At 47.9% G+C, this 15,274-nt stretch overlaps 1 protein-coding gene across 2 annotated transcripts in view; it reads right to left on the bottom strand.

The window, feature by feature from the left end:
• Nucleotides 1–15,274, bottom strand: part of LOC146363584 (zinc fingers and homeoboxes protein 2-like) — a 128,291-nt gene that overhangs the window by 87,527 nt on the left and 25,490 nt on the right. For both annotated transcript variants that reach the window (XM_084919792.1, XM_084919793.1), the window contains exon 2: nucleotides 1,742–1,900. The gene's annotated coding sequence lies outside the window, so the exon portion shown is untranslated. The remainder of the gene's footprint in view (nucleotides 1–1,741; nucleotides 1,901–15,274) is intronic.

Genomic DNA, 15,274 nt, shown 5'->3' with positions numbered 1-15,274 from the left:
AACGATTTTCCACAGGAGAAAAAAACACGAGCTTCATCTGTGGGTCAAACTTTACCCCAAACCTCTGCACATCCTCGACACAGGAAACAACACGTTCACTATCAGTGTGATAAGGAGGGCTGCTCAGCCTCTACTACACATACTGTGTGTGATTCACTGATATATTTATTTTCTTATAGTTTATAATGCTGTAATATTCTGTATCATTTCATTTACTTTAGTTGGTTACTGCTCGCACGGTCCGGGAGGAACCGTGGCAACATAATTTCCTCTGGGATTAACAAAATATTCTGATTGATTGATCGATAGCTCACTGATGTTTCTGCCTCCGTGAGGAGCTCAAAAACACAAAGACCGGACCATCGTTCTGCACTGGGTCCAAAAAGCTTCTGATTTCTAACTTTAAGTTTAATTTATTGCTTTTATACAGAGTTAGTGACAGCAGTGGTCAGCTGCTTTAGATGAAACCTGAGCTTCTTCTGGATGCAGAACGTGCTTTTAAACGATACGATCACATCCCTGGAGACCGCCGTCAGAAGATGCCGTTAAATTTAATGCTGTTGTTAAACTTCAGATTAAAATCAAACTTGACTTGACGGAAACTGGCAAAACGAAAGAAAAGCAACACGAGATTTCAACACTTCACACAGCTCCGCACCACAGCCCCACAACATTTGGCTAACCTCACTCAGAAAAGGAAAACTCTCACACACTCACACACACACTCTGTGTCTTAATATCTTTGTGGGGACATCTAATTGACATAATGCTTTCCCTAAACCTAACCATGAAAAATGAATGCCTAAGCCTGACCCTTACCCCAAACCTAACTCTGAAACTAAAACCACATTTTGGGTCTTCAAACTTACGGGGAAAAACTCCTCGTCCCCATAAGGACTGTTGGTCCCCACAAAGATATGTAAACACACACACACACACACACACACACACCGCATGTTATAAACTAACCAATGAAATTTATATTTGAGGCCGTCCTGTTTAATTAATAAACGTACGCAGTGATCCACAACTGGCTTTGAATCACACCACAAATCAGTGTGAATAATTACAACCGTGCGAGTGTGGAGAGCTGCACGATGACTAAAGTGCAACCCAAACGAAAGAGCAGACACACCTTCACCAGGTGCACACACACGTGAATTTCACACCAACTGTGTTGGAGCCCAATTTACTTTTAAATGAAAGAATATATACAAAGAGTCCGAGACGTCAACCGAACTTGAAACAGGTACGCGCTGTACTCTCATGCAATGCCAATCTGAACCACAAGGTGGAGCTCACGCTACTATCATCACTGTCACTTCTGTTGGTAGCTATGAGCACAGAGACGCTAACATCAGATGCTTTTTGGACTAACCTCACAAAAACTGGAGAGCGACTTCTTTCGGTCAGATCAGTGCGCTCCTCAGAAACGCTACGTCTGCTCTAATTACAGCAGACTTAACAGGCGGGTATGAGCACCCAGCAGGGTAACATGTATACACGACAGAACACAAGGAAAGAACATTTACCATCAGAGAAAGAGAAAGCAGCAACAAATGTGTCCACAAGATCTGTGCAAGAAACAGAGGAAGGAAAGGTGATGACCGACCGATGTGAAAAAATGGGCAGCAGGCAGTGGTAACGGTACAGTGTGGTCTCAGGGTATGAAATGCATTCTGGGATATGACCTCTGGTAGTGAGCAGTAGTGGGTTGGTGACATAAAAAGCTGGTACTCACTGCACTTCCTCTAAAGGGAGGGGCTTCACTGGAGGGGGAGGGGCTCTTCCTGAGGCTCCACCTCCTCCTCCCAACTCTGTCTGTTCTCCTCTCTCTCCTCTTCCTCTTTATCTTCTGGAAGCTCAGGCCAGCAGCACTCTGGGTAATCTCCCGCGGGGTCTGAAAGGGGAGAGAGACGTCAGCCAAGTGTGAGAGAAAACTAAAGATGGATCACATCGAGAGTGTGTGTGTGTGTGTGTGTGTGTGTGTGTGTGTGTGTGGCAGATGCAAACAGATCATGTTGAGGTGTTGATGATTGTGAGTGTGATAGCAGGTGTTCCTGAGTGTTGTGCGACTGTGTTTGTGTGGTCTGAACCCAGCACGGGCCTTAAAAACTGCACCACAACTTGGCCCAATAAAGGAGGCAGTGGGTTACCGTGGTAACATGCCAAAATCGAGAAGGGAGGAAGCAACGGAGTGAGAGCGAGACGGAGAGAGAGGAGCACAGAAAAAATAAATGAAAAAAGAATCAGAGGAGAGACCGAGCGGCAACCTGAGCACGGAGAAATGAAGCCAACACAAAGCTGCAGTTCCTCTAACGGCCACCGGAGGCTCCACCAGTCAGTCATGTTGGAACAAACATGTTTACAGCCTGGTATGAAAAACTGTTTCCCCCTCTGGCACATCAACTGAAGTAATGCAAAACTCTGAGTTTCAGGCCGTCTGGGGGCAGGGGGCGGGGCATTATTTGATTATTTTTTACAGTATTTCCGAACCCTCATTACTTTCTAAGTGCAGGAGATTTCTATGTGAAGTTTTCTGGGCTGCAAAACACATTTAAGCAACAAAACCTATTTTACAACTGCATCAAGTCGCTCAATTCAAAGATAAAATCTGGTTTTTGTTCAGCTGGATTTGTTCCAGAATCAGTCCAATCAGAGTGAATATGGGGGCGCCTTGGGGCGGAGCTACTTTGTTTCTCTTTCCTCGCTCATTATGTTCAGTTTTAAAACATCCAGATGGCGACGGTTCAAATGATCAAACAGGATACACAGGATATCTGTGTTTGCCACTAGGGGGCGTCTCTCCCTCCATTAAACATCTCAAATATATAGAAGCAGCAGTGACTGAGGCCACAGGTGATCTACCTTTGCCACACGCTGTCGCAGCTGTGCTGCGCTCTGCAGACGACTGTTCGGCAGGAAAACTGGCAGCTCGTTTAATTTAACGAGGCCGCAGCGTCGCCACGGCGGGGAGGTGGCAGAAACAGTTAACCCCGGCTCAGCTTTACGGCAGCGCTCGATCAAATGAGATCAAATGAGACGCCCGGCAGTGCAACGAGGAAGCGGTGCCAGACTTCCTGTCCGGTAGAGGTTCTCCTGAGCTTAATGCAACACAAACGACGGCATGACTTGGACCATAGAGCCAATCAGCTGTGCAAGGCTGTGCATTACTACTGAACCGCACAGTTAAGGCCGTTAGCATCCACGCACGAGCACGGTGCCAATGACAAGGAACAGGAAGAGGAGACATGAAGGAGGCAATCATCGATCGCTGAAACCTGCCTGCACACGGCCACGTTAACGCGCTTCATCAGGGTTTGCAGCTGAACAGTGAGCAGTCCTTGGTTTGTTTCAGAGTGTGTGTGTGTGTGTGTGTGTGTGTGTGTGTGTGTGTGTGTGTGTGTGTGTGTGTGTGTGTGTATTTGCATTATTTTAGTGCTGTGCTCAGGTTTGCATTAACCACACTGAATCCTCATCTTCAGCCTGAAGGCAAAGTCTGAGTTTAGAGGACGCACAGCAGCTAAAGAGCAGCCAGCCTTCACTACAGGCTGCACTCAGCAGTTTTTCTGCCGCGTGGATCGATGCACTAAAAAAAGCCTTACTCATATAGAAAACAAGTTTGTTTTGCAGGGTTCACAGTGTGAAAGAGCTGCTGTAAAGACCTCAGAATCAGAGCGCCAGCCGCAGTGATGGCGCCCGCAGGTTTGTGAAGCTTTTATTTTAGCATTTTATCCGCTGCCATGTTGGACGAGAGGGTGGAGCAACGAGCTCCTCCATCCATCTCTTTTCTGACACCGAGACGCTCGGGCCTCGAGCTCTTCTGGCGGGACACAGAGGCGTTCCCGAGTCAGGTGACAGTTATGATCTCCTCTGGCATGTCGGGGTCTCCTCCCCGCAGGACGCGGTTGACCGCCATCGCCCGGGAGGCATCCTAGTCAGATCCCCGAATCACCTCAGCCAACTCCTTCCAGTGTGGAGGAGTGGAGGAGGAGCACTCCGAGCTCCTCCCCCCTCGCTCTGAGGCCGAGCCCGGCGCCTGCTGCTCGTGCAAAGTAACGGAGGAAACACTGCAGTTTCACTCGCAGCACTGGAGCGCAGCCTCAGCTGCACAGCAAGCTCAGTATTTGGCAGAAGATTGAATACGTGTGTAAACGCTCCAGGACACAAACACCACGAGGCCAGAGCGGAGGTTAGCAGAGGTTAGGCCCATCGGAAACTTTGGCCCCAACTCTGCATCACGCCGCGCGTTTAGATCAGCAAAATGAGACTTTGGCTCGACGGCGTTTACGGCAGCCGGCTCTGCACTCGCGGTGAAACGAGGAGCAGAGGAGAGGACGAGCGTTCAGGTCACCTGCACGCCGTGAAGCGTACCTGATTTTAAACGTTATTCGTTTCAGGAGTTTTGACCTTTAGAAACTTTCGTTCCTGCTTTCTGTGCAGCACAAAGTCCGACTCATGTTTAATATAATCATTATTTACTCACAGCCATCCTGGTCACAGATTAACATCGAAACATTATGAAGCTCCTCTAAGAGGGAATCACCGGCAGCATTTTCCCCGCGATGAGCGCCTGTGTGTAGGTTGCTAAAGCTCTGCGAGTGAGTGGATGAGATCATCAGAGGACTGCAGCACAGCAGGGAGACACACACACACTCAGAGACAGCGAGAGACAACAACAGGTCTTTTCCACAGAGTCTGGATCCCCCTCAGGACTGACCTCATCCTCCATCCATCACCAACCTGATACGAAGCAGCTCTGCTCTGGGACCAGTGTGTGTGTGTGTGTGTGTGTGTGTGTGATCATCTCCACTGTTACTGTGTTTATTTGTGCTCTCCTGTACAAATGAATGGGCTGTTTGTGTAACGTGTGCATACATATATGGATATAGAAGCAAAACAGAGTGCGGCGTGTTGCTCTGCAGCACGGCCTGAGCTTCCTTATCATTTCCTGAAATCATCTTCGGGAACAGTTCTCCATGCTTTCCAGGAAAAAGGGAGCTGCTGTCAGTCGGATGCCTTCCAGAAGGTTCTGGTGTGATGGTACTTTTCTCTGTGTTAATAATTCCAGACACTGTAAAAAGAGCTCCGACACCACTGACTGAAATTCAGCCTCAAATCCTGACTGAGCCTCCACCGTGTTTCCCAGATGACTCACACAGATGCTCCATCAGCCCCGTTTCCTCCGATTATCTGTCCTTCTGTAATCTTCATCCCTCAGCCTTTTCTTCCCGTTTCCCTTCCCTACGAATGGCTTCGTGACAGCCGACCTTCTTCAGACACTGCTTTTGTCCTCCGATTTCTTTAAACTTTTAAGGACACGCTGAAATATGCCAACATTTCAGCTAACAGCTCTTCAGGAATCAGCCTGTTGGTGCAAAAACACTATTTTATGTCAAACTGTATTATCTTTGGTATTTTTCACAGATTGAACTAAAGAAATGAGAACAAATGATGTGTTTCTGTGACAGGCTGCTGGTAACAAAGTGCCTAAAGATACAATTCTTCTGTTGTGTAGACACAACACCGATTCATCCTTTTCATGCCCGAATGACTCAAATTGCAGAGCTAAGTGAAGGTGATCAGGTACAAAGACCGGAGGGAAAAAGCAGCCCAAGACCAAAGAAATCTTTGAAAGACCTTCAGAAGGCCGGCTGTGCTGTCTGAATGACGTGTATGATAATAAAGCACACTGCTCCTCTGCATGCAGTGTTCCAGGTCTCCTGGTGTCTAAATAAACCGTCGCCCAGGTCATCTGCACGAATGAGCTTGAGCTTGTTGGACCGGAGCCTCCTCAGACTCTTTGGTGTCAAACTCAGTTTCTGAGACTCTGATTCGTGCACACCTACGAGGGCTCTACACCTGCCCGTGTGCACTGCAGCAGCTTCCACGACACGTTCGGCCGTCCCTGCTCTCTGTTAATATAAACGTGTCACCGGGATGAATTCCCCTACACGCTGCACTTCCTGCTGCTGTGGCGTAGCGACTCTCGGATTAATGCCCCGCCGCAGGACGCGGCCTCCGTCCGTTTTGCCGTCCGTACCTCTGTGCCGCCGAGCCGCCTAAAATATATTTAGGCTGCAGCGTTCATCTGGATATTTTGCATATCTTAATTAGTGCTTACAAAACATGCAAATCAGCCGGTCGGCCCCAATTAATTAGCTTTGTGGGCTTTCTCCTGAAGTGGCGGTACTGAGGGGGCGTCTGTCTGTCTGTCTGCCGCTGTTTTTGTCCTAACCTGAATTTAATCAATCGGGTCAATTAAAGCGCAGATTCCTGTTTACAGTAACAGCAGAACAGATCTGAAGGTGCAGGGCTGCTTCCTGTGAAACAATGTCCTCTGATTTGTTTCACACGAGGTTCTTTTCAGCGCCACAGCTCCACTTGTTATTTGTTTTATTAAAACTGAATCAAAGTAATTTCTGCAGTGCAAGAAGGATCAGCCGGCTGCAGCGGGAGGGAGGTCCAGGTGTGTGCGGCGAGCACGCCATCAGTGCATGCACAAAAGCAATGTTTGAATTCAACTTTGTCTGCACTCATTTAGCAACATGCCGAGGTCGACCGTACGGCCAGATCCATCCAGCACACAGGACGCGGCTGGATTACAGAGTGCAGCTGACGTTAGCAAGTTAGCATGGTAGCCCATCACAGACAGACAGGGGGCGCTGCAGCGCCAGCATGTGGTGTGTGGCACCATAACAACTTTTAACTGGTGTTAACATTAAACATCCTCTAGACTAAACTATGAATGATTTGTTTGTGGGGATAGGTTAATTGATTAATCTACATTGCCCATAGGTGTGAATGTGAGCGCGAATGGTTGTCTGTCCCTGTGTGTTGGCCCTGCGACAGACTGGCGACCTGTCCAGGTCTATGACAGCTGGGATAGGCTCCAGCGCCCCCTGCGACCCTGAAAAGGATAAGCGGAAGCAGATGGATGGATGATTTGTTTAACTGCTACCAACTTTTTTTGTGGTGCAAACTCTGACCCACCAAGCTGTAGACGACTCTGGGAACCAAACATCCTTTAGCAAAGACACAATTTGGAAGTATTAGCACAGGTGTGATTAAAGCCAGTGAGCTACAGAAAGTTTTCTCCACATGTGCAGTTCTGCTGAGCCTCCTTAAAGTTCAGCTCTGGTTCTGCAGCTCATTCAGGGTGGGAACAGAGACCGCAGCACGCCGCAGACTGACGGGAGCTGCTCACATGCTCAGAGACCAGGAGTTACATCCAGTAACCGCCCCTTCCCTGTGGCTGCAGAGAGAACAGCACACCCCCACACTTAAACTGCATTTATCTGATGAGTGTCTTTTATACCTGTGTGCAGCCACGTCTGCATAAGCACATGATGTGAAGTGGCCAAAAAAAAAAAAAATGACTGAACATCAGTGACATCACTGCTGTCAGGCCTGCTTCAGTCTCAGCAGCTGCTTCCATCCAGCCTTCGTGATCCTGGTGTTCAGTACCTGCCCGGCACTGAGCAGCGAGCACACAGCCGGAGAGCCGCCGGTGCAGAAAGTGGAACATCTCGCAGCTAAAGATCCAGATATTTTTCCTCAGTTGGTAGAGACCCAAACTGGGAACTCATCGGCTCAACAACCATGGCCTGATGACTTCTGGAGGTTACGGGCAACAGGAACAGGAAGCCAAGGCCCCAGCATCAATCCCTGCTGTAAAACAGCACCAAGTGGCCATTAGAGGAACTGCAGCTTCCTGCCAGTTTGGCTGCTTAAACTCGATCCTCAAAAGTAACCGGCTGGTTTGCAGAGCAGGGTTTCAGGAAGCACAGAATAACTCTCAGCATGTTCAGGAATCCAAGGAGGATGTTTAATACACGGCCTTATTTTCACGGCGGTGAACCGTCGAGGAGCTCTGACAGGTGTTCTCTTCACCTTGAATCTGCTTCACCAGTCTGACTGGTGCTTCATCGTGCCAGCAAACACCCTTCAAAACTCCAGCTTGCTTTTAGAGGGAATTAACTCTGATATACAGCTCTCTGACTTTACCTTTTGTTTTACTTTACTCAGCTAAAAACATCAAATGTGGCAAAAATCTGAAATTTTAAAGAAGTGAAGAAGAGCTGTGTTTGTGTTTGGCTTAATGACAGCATATTAGTGACACTGTGGGGATTTCCACACAACGACGGTGACACGAGACCTGCTGACAGACAGTAAGCTCAACGTTTCTCAGTGAAATCGGAGCGTTTGTGAACACAGATTCAAACAGGACTTCATTTATTCGCTGCACTCCTTCCTGCTTTAGCTCTTCCTGAAACACGCCTCCAAAGACTGTCTTTCATCTTCATATCTGTCAAACACCGGGAAGCTCGTCGGAGGAATCCGCCGACTGCAAACGCCCCACAGCAGACTCGGTTCAGGTTTGTTTAACATGCCTAAAGAGATCTCAGCGATGCGGGCCCGTCACTGGTTCTCAAAGCCGCGTCTTTCATAACGAAAAGCTATTTTTGTAATTAGTTTAAAAGCAACCCATACAGCTAAATGCACCCCCACCCCGAGTGATGTCCATTCATCAGCGGTCTTACCCTTTATGGAGTCTTCATATTCTCCTGTGTGATGTCGTACAGCTGACAAGTGTGTCTTGAGATTCTGGTATGTCTTGATTTGATTACGTGGCTCCAGTTCTGACATCAGATCATTAGATAAAGCTTGCTGATGTGCTTTTCACAGACTTTGAGTGTAGAGAAAAGTAGGCAGAGCTTTCACAGCTGCTCTGCTCTCCAGCAGTTTTTTTGACGTAGTTTAGGCCGGACAGAATGATCTTATTGAAGCAAATATGTCCTCTATTTCTATTCATTAGCTTTGTTTATGGACACTGATGGAAATATCCCAAAGCAGCCAGTGTTTTTTAACCTGGCATTACTTCAAATCCAGTCCCCTGTTGCTCTCCAGAACCCAACTTTAATATGCACATGCTTTGTTTATGCACAATAATACACAAGGAGCTCAGGTTTGGGACATCTTTCAGGTCAAACAGGAGATTTTGAGCCACGATGTCTCCAAAAGCCATCGACCCCCAAACACTCCCAAGTGTTTCAAAACATGTTACAGCCTGCTATGAAAAACAGCTTTGGTGCGTACAGGTAAACCCACTCGCCCGTCACAACAGCTGGAAGGGGTTACATTTCTACACCTCTCACTTGTTTGGAGTTGGTGCCTTTTTAACAGAATTAATTGATTTTTAAAAATGTGGCTCGTTGTGGATTTTACTAAAAGAGCATCCAAGAAGTTTACAACATCCCCACACGGCGACCGGGAAACTCCCACTCCACCCTCGGGAACCTCGTCCCTGGACTCAGAGGTGCTAACTCCCATCCCAGCTGCCCCAGCTGGAGATCGTTGCTGGATGAAGCCAAATGACAAACATCTGTGAAGAGCTGAGATCCTGAGAACACCGAGCCCTCCACCCTCAGCTTCACATCAGTTCGATTTTATTTATATAGGTAAAGACCCTGCAGGAGAAAACCCCCAACAATCAAACGACCTGCTGTGAGCAAGCACTTGGCGACAGTGGGAAGAAAAAATGCCCTTTTAACGGAAAGACACCTCCAGGCTCAGGGAGCGGCACTCACCTGCTGTGACCGGTGGGGGGTGAGGGGAGGACAAGACAAAGACACGCAGTGTCCCACGCACCCCAGCTGGTCCCGAGAGGATCCAGAGCTGGTCCAGAGTTGCAGGACCAGGACTAAAACCGCATCTCCTGAATCGGAGCTTCGCCTAACAGATGGACTCTCCTCTCAGCACGCTGAGGGTTTTTGCTTTTTGGACAAACTGAACAATAATGAGTGTATCTTATTAGCTTCATGGGAAGCAGCCAGCTCAGCTCGTGACAGCCATCGTGACTACACGACATCTGCGTCGTATATTATCTGTACCGCATCTGAACGCTGGATTCATCGAAATAACAGAAATGATCACATGAGCTGAAAGTGTTCATGTTAAACAACAATGAGGGAAAAGCATCGCTGCTGCGGCAGCGTGCACGTCTCACCCTTTAAAGGCCGTGTGCAGGAAAGCAGCAGCATCATTCATTTCCTTTAAGCGCTCTTTAAAGGCCTTTAACATTCACATTAATCTGTGCACCCTCCCCGGGCGAGCAGCGAGCGTGTACACTCTCGCAGTGAAAGCCGATACGTCACGCGCTCCTCGCCTCCTATTGGTGCGTGCGAACACACCCCCTTCATTTCACTTTCGCTGCTGTATCTCCATATTAACCTTCGTGTAAAAGTGACACCTCCCTTTCTTCCCTCCTTTTCTCTCCCCCCCTCCGCCTCGCCGGTAATCCGGCGGATCCATCCAGATGGATCGTGGTGTTAAAAAAAACAAAAAGAGCGGCTGACAGTCTCGCTGCTCGTGGTTTTTGTGTGTTTTAGCTAATTAATGTCTCAAGATTAATGTGTTGATGATTAAATGGTGTGAAAACATTACACATTCTGTATTTAAACAGCCACACTCTTTTGCCTCCTTCCAGCGCGTTCATTAATGTCATTTATTGTAGCGGTGTGAGCCGCTCGGATGTGGGGAAACAAACTGTTAAAATGGTGACAAGTCGCCGGACTTGGAACCAGACTGCGGGGTCGGGTTAGTCTGCAGTCTGGAGGCTTTCGTCAGGTTTTTTCTGGTGAGGGGGAGAGGTATTCGGCTGGAGCCTGGCTCCTCCACTCATCTGCATCTTATTTGAATTTCCTGCTTGCATAATTCCTCGGTTAATGGGGAACTGCTCGGCACCGGCACAGCTGTTTTGCCTTTCCTGCCTGGCAAGAACGCCGCTCGCTCAGTGAGGGGAGGAGGGAGGGACGGGAGAGGGGGTGGAAGAGGGGGGGGTGGGGGTGGAAAAAAATCTTCAAAAAGAAAAAATCTGCAAGTCATGTGGTGCAAAAATACAGTACAAACAACGTGTGATCCCCCGAGGACGGAGGAGGAGGAATGGAGTCAAACACCCACCCACTGCCTGCTTCACCCCCCCCTCGCATGTACATACACACACACACACTTTGGTAGCACCACACCCCCTTCGCCACAGCCACACTGAGCATGTGCAGTGATGGTGATGAGCCTCTCCTCTTCCTCTCCCACCTCCCCCTCCCGTCCGCCTCCTCACCCAATCCTCAGCTCTGCCATGCTGGTCCTATAATTGGTTAGTAACAGGCTTGGGCAGCACCACCGCGCTGCACCAGTCGGACTTCTACCAGCCGCATTAGCGTGTTTATGCATTCGCAGCCCTATTAGAGGCTGTTTGTTCGCTCATTAGCAAACCTGAGCTGGAGCTTGAACCTTGCCACAGCCGCGTTAATCGCTGAAAGAACGGCCGGCGTGCTGGAAATTGTGGCGGCAACCTGTGGAACAGTTTGTCCTGAGCCCACGAGTATTTAGATCAAGCTCCCACTGTGAGGCCGATGTACAGTTTGTTTGTGTGTTTTTGGTGGCCTCCTCAGAGGTTTTAGCCTGGAGAAAAGGAAAATCCCCAGCAGGGTTACTCGACTAACACAGATTTAGTCAGAAATAAAATGCAAGGATTTCAGTTTAAAGGCGAACCCAGAGAACCGCTGCCAAACAAAAGCCTGATAAGTGGATTCGATTTATGTGATGTGTTTTTAAAGATCGGGGTTCGTGTCTGCGTTAGACACACACAGGCTGTGTTAAAGAGCTAACAAATTTCCTGCTGCACATTCTGCATTCGTGCATCCATCATGTTGACAGAATGTTTTTTCTTCTTGTTATTCGTGTTTGCCGTTTCCCAAAAAGATACTTTTTCTGTTTCAGCCCAAGAAGCATCACCATAAAATTACAACATGTTTCCATCCATCATCTTCCACTTATCCAGTCACACCAGCAGCAGGCTGAGCAGGGTATTCCAAACATCCTTTCTCCCTAGAAACACTTCCCAGCTCCTCCTGGGGAGGAGATCTCCAGGCATTCCCAGGACAGATGAGATACATAATCTCACCACTGGGCTCTGGGTCTACCCCAGGGTCTCTTCCCAGTTGGGCGTGCCCAGAAAACCTACAAAGGGAAGCAGCTGGGAGGCTTCCTGTGTGGCGGGAAAGCTTCTCCGAGATATCTGAAGTCCTCATCCATCTTTGAGCCGAGCCATCCTCCAGAGGAAACTCATTCAGCCGCTCGCATTCGTGACCTCTACCCTGCATACTCACCACCGACGGGGGCATGCAGGGCAGGCTGACCCCCATCATCGCAGAATAAATGCTTACGTTAAACTCGTATTAACCCATAAACAGCCCAACCCTGCATCAGCACTGAGCAAAAGTCCTGAGTCACCCCTCATTTTTGATGTTTGGTGGAAAATTAGAAATGGGTGCTGTGATTTAAACATCAGAAACAATAGAGACAAAAACAGAGTTTGTGCACTTTAAAGTGAATATCTGATGTGAGCAGCTCTCTGTCAGCTCTGTGAGGATCTTCAGGAACATTTCTCCAGACTTCCTGAAGCTCTTCTTTGGATGTTTCTGCCTTTTGTTCTGCTCTCTGTCAGGATGCTGAGGCTCTGCGGAGGCCCATCCATGACTGATACACGTGGCTGCAGACTCCTCCCCCTGACGACCTCGTGCATGCTGACCGTGACTTGGACCCATCACTCAATCAGACCTGTTACTCTAGCCAGTGTTGGGTGGGCCAGATGTGGCCCCACTGTCACTGCACACCTGACATCTGGCCGTGAAAGGTGGATGTGTGGCTGTGACGTGACATCCAGAGTCCACACCGTCTATCCTGACCAGATGTGGGCCACATTTCAATCATTTACTGGGTTTTTGGGGATGAACCTGTTAAAGTGACATTTTGATTTACACGTCAGAGTGTGCCGAGTACTGTTGCACTCGTTTTGAAGTGCAGGTTTTAGTGAACCGCTTGTTTGAAAAATGAAATAATCTGGGGGTGTAGAGTTAAAAAGGAGTGTGCGTACTTATTTATCCCCCCTGTTGCTGCTCATCTGCGCTGCAGGCTATTATCCACGAGCTGCAGAGCACACCAAACACCAAACCACAGCTCTGTGGAAAGCAGACATCAGGTTCTCACAAGGAAGATGATATGGAACGTGAAAGATGATATCTCAGGTTCTGAGGAATTTTCATAATTCTTCCTGGTTGAGCGCAGGCCGCTGGAAAGTGACCAAACAAGATCACACCGCGTACAGTAGGACGATGAGTCTGTGTTGCATGTTTGACAAATCTCTCTGTGATCTGCTTCAAAGCAACTAATAAACCAAACAAACCTTGTTTCAATCAAGAAACACTGCTGTAAGTCTCACAGAGAGGGAACCGAAAGCTCCTCACATCAGTGAAATCCTCCAATCAGGCTTTAGGGATTAGACTCCAGCAGCCATGAACTGTAATAAATGATGGCTGAGCTGTTGGGAGGAACATCTTCAGACTTCAGATGACCACTTCTGGCTTCACGAGGATGCCGAGGAGCACACGTGACTTCTCAGAAATCACACACAAAAGAATGCTTTTTCTAACTGCAGCCACATTTTCCCCCCATAATAAAAAGGCGATCCTCCGATAGCCGTCTGTACATTTATGGGAATGCTGCAAAGAGGAAATGCTAACAGCTAATTCAGCGTGCCGAATTGGCCGATTTGGCAGTTTGCCCAAAGATAAACAAATACAGGCTTTAAAAGTCAGCTCGGTTTACACTGGAGTGATTTACAGGCCGGCTCTAAAGCTGACATTTGAAGCTGCTGTTATTACACATTACACCTCGCTCCTCTTCCAGCCGTTATTCTGGAGACGTGAATGAAAAGCTCGACGCTGACGGGTCTGCTCAACTTTTATTGTCGCTGCACAATTAAAGCAGGATTCCTGCAGCCGTCCGCACACTTTAATACCGCACGTTGTGCGCGTGTGCTGGTAAGCCTTTTGCACACTTGCACAGACATAATATAATCAATGAAACCTTATTAGATGTTTCTACTGTGTGTGTGCGTTTCCAGATCAGTCACAGCTGTTGTGTCTGTTTTTATTACTTTCTCAGCAGGTGGGGAAGCCTCTTTTTTTCCTATTCGGTCTTTATTCAGCTCGTCGCCTCTTTGTCCCGTCCTGTTATTAGCTCGGTCGAGCACCGGTCATCCTGACATATTGAGTCCTCAGCAACACGAGATTTCTGCTTTCCCCTCACCAATAACTCGAGGGGGATTTCACCGCCGTCCAGATCAGTAATGAAATCTGCGGCGTCTTTGTTATTCAGCTCCACTCATTGTTTTTGGTTTAAAGGCAGAAAGAGCAGATTGAACGTGAGGCGCTCCATCTATCACAGCGTTTGTTAATAATGCAGTAACATCCAAAAACACGGTGATCTGTACCTCCCTAATTAAAATCAGGCTTGCAGATGTTTTCCTGCCCCTAAAGTCCCCTGTTTGTTTTTAAGGTTTGACTTAAAATGCAAGACTTTGCTGGCTTCACTTGATAGTTGGCTGAATATCTGTGGAGGTTTTCTACATATATTGGCCTCCAGATGTGCTCAGAGTTTTTGCAGATGTTTTCTCTCCCCCCCCAAAAATGTCCCATGTTGGGCTTCCTGTACATTTTTATGCCGCTTAAAATGCACAAATTTGCCATTTTTCCTACTTTGAATTGATGCAAACACGGGCGCGTCCCGCCGTACTGACACCGTCAGGTTCCTGCTAACGTATGAATGTGCTATAACATGATATGAACATTACTGCAGCATGTTTACTTGACGACAGCAGCGACACACATGGCTGAAAGCTGCTGGCTCGGCTGTGGAGGAGTCGGCTCCAAAAGCGCGAGCGCCTTTGGTACAGATGGTTCTCCCGTTTATAAGAAAGAAAGTTCCCACAGTACCACGACAGCTTGTTCATGACTGCTTCAAGCACTTTAAATGAAGGCGGCTAGCTGGAAACCTGCAAAACTAATGTTTAGAGGGAAAAGCATTCACCCACACATCAACTTCAGACATCTGTCCTCTTAACTGTGGACTGCAGCCACAATAATGAGGACAAAAATGAGTTTTTTCCCACTGGTGGACACGAATGAGCCGATAAAAGTGCAACTTAGAAAAACTAATGGACTCCTTCTGCTCAAACTCCATTTTTCATCCTTGGACTACAGAAGCTTTGCACGAGTCAAAGGTCTTCATCTTAAAGACAGCCAGTCAAAGTAACTTTAGCTCCTCCCCCTTTGAGAAAACATCTCTTGATTGGTTGATACCTAAAAACACAACGTTTGAACAACAATCATTCAAGTGGGCGGGGTTTTTTGCCTGAGATGACCATATTAGG

Source organism: Perissodus microlepis, chromosome 22 (genome assembly GCF_051167445.1).
Source record: "Perissodus microlepis isolate ML-2025 ecotype Zambia chromosome 22, ASM5116744v1, whole genome shotgun sequence".
Lineage (NCBI taxonomy): Eukaryota > Metazoa > Chordata > Actinopteri > Cichliformes > Cichlidae > Perissodus > Perissodus microlepis.
This window is presented reverse-complemented; position numbering and strand designations above follow the sequence as displayed.